Raw genomic sequence first — 12241 nt, forward strand, 5'->3', positions numbered from 1 at the left:
GTTTATCAGTGACGGTGCAGAGTAGCCCAGCTTGGTGGGTGAGAACCGGTAGCTCCCCCCGACCCTGTCCCACCCGGTGGGCAGACCTGACCCCCCCACTCCCAAGCTGCAAATCCATTATGCAGCCATTTGGGCGGGTGGCTGCCCAGGCTGAGGGCAGCAGGTCCCTGTCAGGGGCATTTGTGCACCAGCCAGTACCCCAGCCCCACTGGCGCCGATCTCCCCTGGCCACATGCAGCCTCCGGCTCTGGTTCCTTCCCTCATTTCCTCCCTAATTAATTGAGCAGTTTGGCTAAATGAATTGCAAGGGAACCTGCTTTTGGAGCACACTGCAGGCCTCCAGGGTAACCCCTTCCCTGCCGCTCTTGGAGAGGCTGGGTCTGGGAAGTAGCTGCCCAGCCTAGCAGCTGGGCTAGGGTGGTCCATGGGTGGGTGTGTTTGCCTTCGGCTAGGGGGTGGGGCTGGGCTCAGGAACTGGAGTCTGAGCTGGAGAAGGGGGCTGGGGTGCCAGCTGATTTAGCCTAGGCTTTGGGGACTGCCTAGTGATCTTGCAGAAGGAATGGGGACGGATCCCTTGGGATACCTCTTGGGGGCGTGGGGTGGATCTCCAGAGATTGTGAATGAGCACTGAGGGCAGAGGCCTTGTGAGCTCGGAGCAGGCTGGAGAGGAGACCCTTCGGTGATCTGGCTTGGAGAGGAAGTCAGGACTCATGGGTTCTAGTCCCAGCTGCGGGAAGGCAGCCTGGTGGGGGGAGGAGTGTAAATCACGATGCCCGGATTCAGCTCTTGGCTCTGCTGAAGACTTGCTGTGCGAGCCCTGTGCCTCAGTTTCCCCAGCTGTACAATGAGCATAATGAATGTGACCTAGGAAAGCTGAGAGGGTTAGTTGATGGAAGGGGCTAGAGACCAGCAAAGCATCCTCTGGCCTAGACCCACTTGGCTGGGCTGGGGGCAGAGGGCAGATGGAAGGGAGGGGGGTCAGATGGGGGATATGCAGGGGGCAGATGAGGAGGGGCAGACAGGGACCACCTGCGGCCCTGCAGTGAGACTGCATGGCTGACTCCAGCCCCCTGTAGTTCTGGTCCAGCCTCCTGGAGTATCTTTGGGGGGGGTTCTCCATCACCAGGTGGGGGGGGGCGCCTGAAGGGAGGACCCACCCAGGCTTGGGACGACAGCTGCTAAAGGTCCCACCTAAAGCCAGTCTGGCTCAGCCCATGGGGCCCTTCTGCACCCAAAATCCCATTAACCCCTGGGTCCCCTCCGGTGCCCGGCATGGAGGCAGCTCGCCAGGGTCGGGGGGATCCTGCCTATTCAACTCCACTCCCTTCGCGTCCTACAACTCTCCTGGGAACTTGCAGGTGGGGGTGAGGAGAGTGCTGAACGGTCTGCCCCAGGGGCAACGCTGAGGCAGGTGACCTGCAGGGGGTCACCCACACCCTCACTGCTGGGCTGGGCCAGGTGGGGAGGGGTGCAATCCTCCCTTTGGCCAGAAGGGGTTGCTGCCCCCTGGGGGGTGGGAATGTGAGGCCAGAGTTGAGGAGGGAGCAAAGCTTTGTTTCCACTCCCCTCCCCCCCCGCCCCCGCAGCTGCTGCAGCCAGGCTGGGTGGGGGGCATTGCTCTAGGCAACAGTGTTGGATCCAGCCAGGGGCTGGGATAATGGCAAGGCTGGAGCTGGCGAGGGCGCAGGGGAGGGAGGCTTTGAACTGGCAGCATCTGCCGCTGCTTAGCATACAGAGAAGCAGGCAGCCGAGCCGCCGGTGCTGGGACCCCGTCTAACCCCACTGGGACGCTTTGAGGGGGGGTCACCCAGACCCGTGAGGGGCTCTGTCACCCCCTGCCCTGTAACCTCGGCTGCTTCTGTGCTGGGGAGCTCGGGCTCAGAGCCTGGATACCAGTAGCCTGCTCACGGCATAAGGGTCATACCCGGCCTTCCACCAGTTCAGTGACTTCATGCCGGTGACTCCAATAACCCTCCCGGTCTCCCCCAAACCAGTGACACATGTACATGCATGTAAACACATGTATGTGCACTAATATAAGCACTAATATAAACACTTAGCATGCAGTGCCTTGGACTGGAGCAGCCACCCATTCAGCTAAGCCAATACCTGCTGCCTCAATACAAGGCAGTATTTGAATCTCCAGCCATCCTGCAGCAGGGAGTTCCACAGATTATTCACATGCCAGTTTCGCATGTTCTGTCTTCCAGCTGCAGTAAGCGCCCCCCACCCCCGGCTTTCTCATTGCAGGCAATGGTGCCGGTGGGACCCTGCCAGCCTCTTGGGAGGGCGTCCAGGCTGCTCACCGGCACCAGCGGAGCAGGGACAATGGTGGCCCAGCACAAGGGCTAGCGAAGGACAGTCTCCCCTCCCACCCCCCATAGCCTGAAGCCACCTGTCACTGTCCGGGTGCCTGCCTTCCTCAGACCTTGCCATCGGAATGCCAGGCCTTGTGTGTTTGGAGTGAACTCCATGGAGATCTGTCTAAGCATCCTAACTGGAGGAAGTGCAGGGGCCCAGCCGTCACCTCCAGAGCATGGAGCGAGATGCCTGTCAGCCGCCCCAGGGCTGCCGTTTCCTAATAAGTAGGGCCCTATCAAATTCACGTCCATTTTAGTCAATTTCGCGGTCATAGGATTTTTAAAATTGTAAATTTCATGATTTCAGCTATTTCAATCTGAAATGTCAGGGTGCTGTAATTGTAGAGATCCTGACCCACAAGGGAGTTGTTGGAAGGTTGCAGTATTGCTACCCTTACTTCTGGGCTGCTGCTGCTGGCGGCGCTGCTTTCAGAGCTGGGCACCTGGCCAACAGCCACTGCTCTCTGGACACACAGCTCTGAAGGCAGTGTGGCAATACCACAACCCCCCTAAAAGAACCTTGTGACCCCCCCCCCTGCAACTCCCTTTTGGATCAGGACCCCCAATTTGAGAAACGCTGGTTCCCCCCTGTGACATCTGTATAGTATAGGGTAAAAACACACACAGACACAAAAAACAGATTTCATGGGGGAAGACCAGATTTCATGGTCCGTGATACGGTTTTCATGGCCATGAATTTGGTAGGGCCGTATAGACAGATAGATGGAGGAGTGTATGGAGATAGATAGATAGATAGATAGATAGGGGTATGGGGATAGATAGAGAGAGGGGGATGTAGTGGGGTAGATAGGTAGATAGAGGGGGTGTACGGGGATAGATAGATCCCACCAGCCCTGTGCTTCGTCCCACTGAAGGGCAGATGACACAGGGCTAGCGGCTGGATGCTCAGCCCAGCCCTGCTCTCCAGGAAGGGCCCCCGGATTGAGCCAGGGCAGCTAGTTAACAACACGTGCCCATTTCCCAGCTGTGCTGAGACGCTCCTGTGGGCGGCGGGAGCTTATACCTTTAAAGGGCAAGTGGTGCCAAGTACACTGCTGTTTAGCTCACGTCCTGAGGCCTCGGAAATGACTCTGCTGCTGGCAGGGGTGAGTGGGAGGCTCCCTGCAGGGCAGGGCAGGATGGTGATGTGGCGGAGCTGGGAGTGAAAGTACAGTGGTTTGTGGAGGGGGTGCGTATGTACGTGCGTCTGTGTGTGTGCATCTGCGTGTGTGTCTGTGTGTGTGCATGTGTGCCTGTGTCTCTGCATGTGCATGTCTGCGTGTGTATGTGTGCCTGTGTGTGTCTATGTGTGTGCATGTGTGCGCATGTGTGTGTGCATGTTTGCATGTGTGCATATGTATGTGTGTGTACATGTGCGGGTGTGTCTGTGGGGGGCATGTGGGTGTGTATGTGTGAGTGCACACGTGTCTGTGCACATGCATGTGTGGGTGTGGGTGGGTGTGCTTGTGTGTGTCTGCAGTGTGGGTGTGCATGAGCATGTGTGGCTATGTGTGTTGGTGTGTGTCTGTGTGTGCATCTGTAAGTGTGTGTGTGTGTGTCTGCGTGTGTGTATGTATCTGTAATGTGTGTGTCTGTGCATGTGCATGTATCTGTAAGTGTGTGCGTGTGTGTCGGCACATGTGTCTCTGTGTGTGCATGGATATGTAAGAGTGTGCGTCTGTTGGTGCATGTGTGTGTGTCTGTGTGTGCATCTGTAAGTATGTGCATGTGCTTCGGTGCATGTGTCTGTGCGTGTGCATGTGGGTCTGTGCGTGTTTCTGTAAGTGTGAGTGCACGTCTCTGTGTGTGTGCGGAGGGCTGCACACAACTGGTCCATCAGGGAAGTGATGACAGTCACTAGCTAAGAACTAAAAAGGAAAGGTTCCCCATTGACCGTGGGGAGGGAGTGGGGGGGTTCAGAGCGGGCGGGGCGGGCGGCAGTGTGGTGGAGGCGTCTAGCCGTGGGGGCAGGGCCCGGGGGCTCAGCTCTAGAGCCCAGCGCTGACATCCTGTGGCTGAGGTGCCCAGTGTGTGGGGGGAGAACCCAGCCCCACTGATGGTGGGGACCCGGAGCAGAGCCGAGCGGGTCGGCAGAACTCTGGAGCGGGTGGAACCCAGCCCCTCCGTTAACAGGGGCAGGGCAGCTGCAGGTTTAGTCCCTGTCTGTCTCAGGCCTATTTGCCTTGTTATTCCATGTGAACTCACCTGGCCCCAGCGCCCTGGGTCAGAGCCCTGGCTACCGCTCTGGAGACGCTAACAGCTTGCAGCCAGGAGCCCGCCTGGGTCACCAGCAACTGGAAACGGGGTGCCCATCCCCCCAAAGGCCTCTGATCCTGGACCCCCTTCGTTCTCCAGGCCTTGGGCCTCTCTGCTCCGGATCTCACCCCAACCCCAAGCCTTCCCAGGCCCCTTTCTCTGCTCCAGACCCCCCCCATTTCTCCCGCCCCCCCTAGATTCCCGCTCATTATCGCTAATCACCATTGGCTCTCTGCCCACACCTCCCACCCCGCTATCGAAAGGCCTCCCCACAGAGTCCCAGCTCTGCCCCTCACGCTCTGGCGGCTCTAAAACGGGCAGCGCCTGTGACGAGTTGGATCACAGAAACCCCCTTGGGAGCTGCCACCCGATATGCCAAGACTACTTCTATTCCTGTTTTCCCTGCCAGCTCAGGACTCCAGGACCCCGTTTTGCCGAGCCAGACACTCCCGTCTGCTCCAACAAAGACCCAGGGTCTGAATTACCTGCCCCAAAGCTGCAGGTTTACCTGAAAGCAGCTAACAGAAGTGTGCTTGTCTTTAGCACTCAGATGCCCAACTCCCAATGGGGTCTAAACCCAAATAAATCCGTTTTACCCTGTATAAAGCTTATGCAGGATAAACTCATACATTGTTCGCCCTCTATAACACTGATAGAGAGAGATGCACAGCTGTTTGCTCCCCCGGGTATTAATACATACTCTGAGTTAATTAAAAAGTAAAAAGTGATTTTATTGAATACAGAAAGTAGGATTTAAGTGGTTCCAAATAGTAACAGACAGAACAAAGTAAGTCACCAAGCAAAAGAAAATAAAATGCGCAAATCTATGTCTAATCAGACTAAATACAGATAAGTTCCTCCCCAGTTCCAGAATACTCCCTTTTACAGGCTAATCTCCTTTTAGCCTGGGTCCAGCAATCACTCACACCCCTTGCACACTGTCCTTTGTTTCAGTTTCCTTTCAGTATCCTTGGGGGTGGAGCCTTTAGCCATCTGAAGACCACCTGGAGGGCTCTCCCAGGGATTTAAATAGACTCTCTCTTGTGGGTGGAGACCCCTTCCTCCCCCTGTGTAGAATCCAGTCACAAAATGGAGATTTGGAACCACATGGGCAAGTCACCTGCCCATGCATGACTCAGGACTTGCAGGGAGCAGCCATTACCCACATGCTACCTTGAATGTCCTCAGGTAGACGTCTTATGTGGATTGGAGTCTTCCAAGCTCTTTTGTCTGTTAAGCTTCCTGATTGAGCACATTCCTTTCCCCAGGGGTGACCAAATGTTCTAACTAAGGCTACTTAGAAATCAAGCAATTATACAGCCGATGTTCATAACTCTGAACACACAAATGGTGCCTGCATACAACTAGGATGAACATAACCAGGAGATCGTAGCCTTCACATAGATACGTTACATGGCCTATGGAGCAAAACTCTATTCCAGTTGCATCATATCTACCTTTGTAAGCACCCCCCATAAAGCCTTATGGGGTACACTGTCACAGCGCCCTCCCCTGTCCTCCGGGCGCCTCGTCGTCCGCTCAGTTCAGCATTTCTAAGTGAGCCACAGGGCCCTAGGGCTTCATGCGATGCTGCTATGTCACACGCACACAGAGGCTAAGCTAGACGCCCCCAGCCCTCGATCCAAAGGCCTGGCCCCTGGAGCTTGAGAAGGCTCCCCATTCGCTGCTGGCAGTATAGGGTCTCTGACCCATGGATAAGTGTATCTGATCCCAAGTGGGAGAGGCCTGTGATGTGCTGGGGTCGTGCGTGTTGGCTGAAGGCTGGCTCGCCCCAGGCTGGAGCCTGAAAGGAGCGCTGCCACGGGGTTGGGCGCCTGGCCGAGGTTACTGTTGTACCAATGCAATGGAGGTGATAATTTTTAGGCAAATAAAAAGAAGTTAAAGCCAGGGGGGGGCAGGAGACCGGGGGAGGGGGGGCGGAAGTGGGAGGTGTCAGAATCTCGCCACTGGGAGGGTGCGGTGGGAAAGAAGTCAGGAGAGATAAGGGGGCTGTTTACATGGCCCTGAACGACCTTATTCTGGTACATTTGTGCCCGCCTGCAGCAAGCAGATTTAACCACTAGAAGGATCCTGTGCCCGCCGGCTAATGGGGGGGGGGGGCATGGAGGGTTCAGCCCTGCACCCTGGTGGATCGTCAGCTGCCATGACGGCTCCAGGGTGTTGCATGTGGGAAACCAGGAGGGGAAAAGAAAGGGGCTTTTTTTTGCTGTTTTTGTTTTTTTTTTAAACATTACTGATTCAGGCCTCGGCTGTTGCTATGGGCAGATAAGGACCAGGTAGGAAATACCAAGTGTAATCAGAGCAGCAGGGGATTTTCCTCCCTACTCTTCAAATCATTTCCTTTTTGTTAATGCTGATTTCACTCAAATGCCCAAAGAGCCATTGGGAGAAAAGCTCTCATCGTTAAAGCTCTCATCGTTAAAGATGGGTGGAGTTGCCATAAAGTCATGCCCAGTTTACACTGGGTTTGAGTTTCCATGAAGTGACTCCTTGTTGACACTGGGTTGAGTTTCAGTGGAGCTACTCCTGGTTCACACTGGGTTTGAGTTTTCACGAAGCTGGTTTACTCTGGGGTGAGTTTCCAGTGAGTTACTCCTGGTTTACTCCAGCGTGAGAGGAGAATGTCTCTCTGGGTCACAGAGCGCTGTCCCTCCTCCCCACTGGGTATCTTTGGTGTGTGTAGTTACATGGGGCAAACGGGGTGCATCATATTTCCATCCTCCTCCGCAATTGGGCTATCGCTGTTAAACAGCTGCTGGGCTCCACCCCAGAGGAGTTGTAGCTCTGTAGTGAGCGAAGCTCTGTGGGGATGTGTTGGGCCAGATCTCCAGCTGGATTAACTCAGCCATTGCTCCACTGGGGCCAAAGGGGTCAGATCCCCGGCTGGCGTGAACGGGCGTCTTTCTGTTGGACGCCCTGGGCTAGCCCCCCTTCACCCCCCCCAGCTGGGGCACATCAACACAGTTGCATGGGAGTCAATAGCACTATCCAGATTTTTACTAACTGAAGAACTGGTCTACTGACTGCAAACCACTTGGGGGTTTCTTCCGCTGGGGCTGTGCTGCAAGCGTACGAGATGGCACGGTCATAAATCAGAAGAAATAAATGATAGTGCCAGGAGTAGTTCAACACACTCTGGGCTCCCAAGCCCTCTGGCTGTGTGGGAGGCAGAGAACTGGCCAGGACTCCTGGGTTCCATCCCTGCCTGGAAAGGGGGCTGGAGACTGAATGATATGAGCAGGAGACTGAGATCCAGTTGTGCTCCCTGCTCTGGGAGGGGAGTTGGGCCTAGTGATGAGAGTGGGGTGACTGGGAGCTAGGACACCTGGGTTCTATCCCTAGCTCTGGGAAGGGAGTGGGGTCAGGTCTAGTGGTTAGAGCAGGGGGGCTGGGAGCCTGGGTTCTTTCCCCCATCAGGGGAGTGGGGTCCAGTGATGAGAGTGGGGTGGCTGGGAGCTAGGATTCCTGGGTTCTATCCCCTGCTCAGGTGGTGGGGTCAGGTCCAGTGGTTAGAGCAGGGGGCTGGGAGCCAGGATTCCTGGGTTCTATCCCCTGCTCTGGGAGGGGAGTGGGGTCTAGTGTTTGGAGCAGAGGGGCTGTGCACCAGGGCTCCCAGGTTCTAATCCCAGCTCTGCCATGAGATCATGGGCAGGTCAGTTTCCACTACTGTAAATGAAACTATTGTTATATCTCCTGGGAGGAGTGGGAAGGAACTTGCTGCTTAATTATTTAGTGCCCATAAACATCCAGCTTCAAGCCACTTAACATGAGGCCAGATTCCCCACCACCACCACCACCCAGCCCCAGCTGGTGTCAATCGTGCTGCCCTGCGGAGCTGGGTGGGTTTACACCAGGGGGGCATTTGGCCCCCTTGCCGGAAGGGAGAGCAGCTGGGTGGCTGCAAGCCAGCTTGGCGGTTCCACTGGCAGTGGCTGGCTCCGGGAGATAGGCCTGGGAGCGAGCGTGCCAGGCTCAGCCGCCCACGCCACGGGCAGAAGGAGGCTGCGGCTTTTATCCGGGCTTTTGGGGGGAGGAGGGGAAGAGTGATGGCCCCCACCAGCTATGGGCAAAGGGAGTTTCTGCTCCCCTGCCACAATACAGCTCCATCTGAGTCTGCCGGCTCCAGGGCTTCACCGTCTGCACCTCAGCACCAAGAGGCACCTGCTTGTCCCTCGTCAGGTTAGGGAGGAGCTGGGAGGCAGGACTCGTGGGACCTATCCCCACCTCTGGGAAGGGTGTGGGGGGTCTAGTGGTTCGAGTGGGTGGGTGGACTGGGAGTCAGGACCCCTGGGATCTATCTCCAGCCCTGGGAGGAGAGTGGGGTGCAGTGGTTAGAACACACTGACTGGGAATCAGGACTCCTGGGTTCTTTTCCTGACTCTGACACTGTCGGGTGTCACTCCACCCCCTTTGGGCCCCAGTGTCCCCAGGTGTATGAATGATCTTCAGCTGGTGGAGGGGTCACACTGGCTGAGGGTCTGGCCCATCAGCGCTGGCTTCTGGGGTGCTCTGTTCCAGCGCTGCGAGTGGGCCCACGCTGGACACGTAAATCACCCGGACAACACATACGTGGGGCTTCTTTTCTGCTGAGCTGGGTCAGCCCACGGTCTGCTGCATTCTCACGGCTGGGTCTGCTGAGCCAGTAGTTTCCACCCTGATTCCCCATCTCGCCATCAGGATGTTTTTAATGCTCCTCAGCAAGAACTGTCTTGGGCTTCCTTGGCTGGGGTGTGGAGCTGTGGGATAAGAACGGGTCAGACCAAGGGTCTATCTATCCCAGTAGCCTGTCTCTGGCAGCGGCTGGTGCCGGATGCTTAATGACCAGAACAGGGCAATTGGAGTGATCCATCCCCTGTTGTCCAGTCCCAACTTCCGGCAGTCAGAGGTTTAAGGACACCCAGAGCATGGGGTTGCATCCCTGACCAGCTTGACTAATAGCCACTGATGGACCTGTCCTCCAGGAGCCTCACTCATTCTCGTTCTGAGCCCAGTTTTACGTCCTTAACAACATCCCCTGGCAAGGAGTTCCACAGGTTGACAGTACAGTGGGTGGAGAAGCACTTCCTTTTGTTTGTTGTAAACCTGCTGCCTGACCCCTCGTTTGTGTGTAACGTGAAGAGGTAAATAACTCTTCCCACTTCATTCTCTCCACACCAGTCATAGTTTTATAGACTTCGCTCATATGCCCCCTCAATTGTCTCTTTTCCAAGCTAAACAGTCCCCGTTTTTTTAAATCTCTCCTCACATGGATCATTTAATCATTTTTGTTCCCCGTCTCTGTTCTTTTCCCAGTTCTAATCTCTCTTTGCTGACATGGGGGTGACCAGAACGGCGCGCAGTATCCCAGGCGTGGGCGCAGCCTGGATGGCAAAGGGATGGATCCAGGACCCGATCACGCCCGACGGCTCTACACCAGGACAAAAGTGATGTGTAGACCAGACTCTGGCCCTGTAAAGGGGTTGTAAATTATGCTCAATTTAAGGCCTCTTCGTGCAGCCCAGGAGGCCTGAGCCCGAATGAGAATCAGGCTCCAAGTTCTTTTCATGTCTCCCCATCAATCAATCCAGCCCTCGGAGCTGCCCACCCGCTCTCTCCCTTCTGGTCACAAAGTGCCCCAGATGCGACAGCCGTCAGCGCTGCAGAGTGAGGGACTCTGGCGTCGAAGGGGCTCAGAGCTGGGCACTGGACCCCATGGGAGGGTCTGCTCAAAGCCAGATGGGGCAGGAGGGATGCTGCTCTCTGCTCCCACATGAGGGGGCTCTAGGCCGCCCCCAAATAGCGTCAACATTTTCTGTCAGTGGATCACATCCAAGCAGCCGCCCACTCCCCCCACTGGGGCTTTTTCTGGGCCAGGGCTCCCGGGGGATGTCCCCTCCCACACAGCAGGCTGCGTCTAACTATTTTCCCTTTGACTCTAGTTTACTAAGGGGAAACTCATTAATGTTTTTTTGGAATTTTTCATTCGTCCAACCAAAGTTGGTGCCTCGGTTTTCCCGGTTGATCAGCTCTGACACTGACCTTGGCAGGTCTCCCCTACCCCTGGGCCTGTTTCCACTCCCACCCTTTGTCGATGTTGACTGTGAGATCTTTGAAGCTGCCTGTGTGTGTGCAGCACCCGGAGCAGTGGGGCTCGAGATCTGAGAGTGCGTACATGTGTGTGTATGCACCCGCGTGTGCAGCACCCGGCGCGACGGGTCCCTGATCTCGGTCACTGCGTGTCTGGGCAGCATTCAGCACAACGCCGCCCCCATCTGGATCACTGTGTGTCTGGGCAGGACCCACCAGGATGGGGCCCTGATCTCAGCTGGGGGCTTTCGGTGTTACCGTAATCCACTTAATAAATAAGACTCATATTTCTGGATCTTTCTATTTTGCCGTATATGTCAGATGGCCCAATGAATCCATTAAATCTGACTGTAGAAATTGTCCGGAGCGCATGGAAGCACCACCCCATGGCTGCTGATGCTGAGGCTGGGAATCGGTCTCCAGACCAGGGCAGGTATTTGCTGGCTCACTCTCTTCCCCCATGGCTGAGTGGGGAGATGCTCTCTGGATCCCTGGGTCCCACTGAACCCCCCACCCCCCCATGATTAGGCACAGTTGAGCCTGGCACAAAGCGTGCTTGGTCTGGATTCCCAGGCACCTTCCACCCCCCCCCACCCCCGCCACCATCAAAGATCAGGGTGCTGGGAGCCTGCTCTGTGATTTCTTAGGGCATGATGGAAAGATGCCATGGGCAGGCTCTGGGGAATGGGCCCTCTAAGAGGGTGCTGGCTCTGATCCAGCCCCTGGGTGGTTGGACGAGGGCTGCGGGGAGCGGGGTGGGGGTGGGGGGAGAGAACCGTCTGGCTCTGTTGGTTGTGGGGGAAGGGTGGAGAATTGGATCTGGAGCATTTGATGTTTCCAAGGAATCTGCTGATAAAAACCAGGCTCTGGAATACTGGCAGGACACGAGCGCAGAAGGGGGTCCTGGGCCGAATCCTCAGCTGGCGTAGAGGTGTTAATCTATTCAAGGGACTGCAGAGGGGCTGGGGACCTGGCGCGTTGACTGCACCGGAGTGACACCCCTTTGCAGCAGCTGGAGATCTGGCCCCGCGGATTCCAACGAAGCCAGATTGATCTACCTCAGCTGGGGCTCTGGGGCTTAGGGTTATTGGGATGCAGGGACGCACTCCAGGGTCGAATTATTACGACACCAACACAGAAAATGTGGAGTCCAGAGAGCCGCGACCTCCCGCCGCGCGCAGTTGTCTGGAGTCAGAAGGGATCTGATGGTGAATGCAAGAAACTGACGAGGAAGCTGCCTCTCCCTTTCCACAGTCTCTGCTCTCCATCCATCCTCCCTCTCTGGCGTTATCCACCTATCCTCCACTCCGAGCCGCGGCTCCGGGCACACGGTCCCTTCCAAGTCGCCCACGCCGCGGTCCCTCCGGACGGCTGGTCACGGCCCTGCAATCTTGTGGGGCCTCGCTGCTGGAACGTGGCTGGGACGCCCGAGACCTTGGCTTTCTTTATATCCTGGCCACTGGCCTGTGGGGTGACCTTGGACAGGTCCCGACCCTGCTCTGTGCCTCAGTTTCCCCATTTTACAGATGAGACCTCCT

This window comes from Mauremys reevesii, linkage group 22, assembly GCF_016161935.1.
Source record: "Mauremys reevesii isolate NIE-2019 linkage group 22, ASM1616193v1, whole genome shotgun sequence".
Lineage (NCBI taxonomy): Eukaryota > Metazoa > Chordata > Testudines > Geoemydidae > Mauremys > Mauremys reevesii.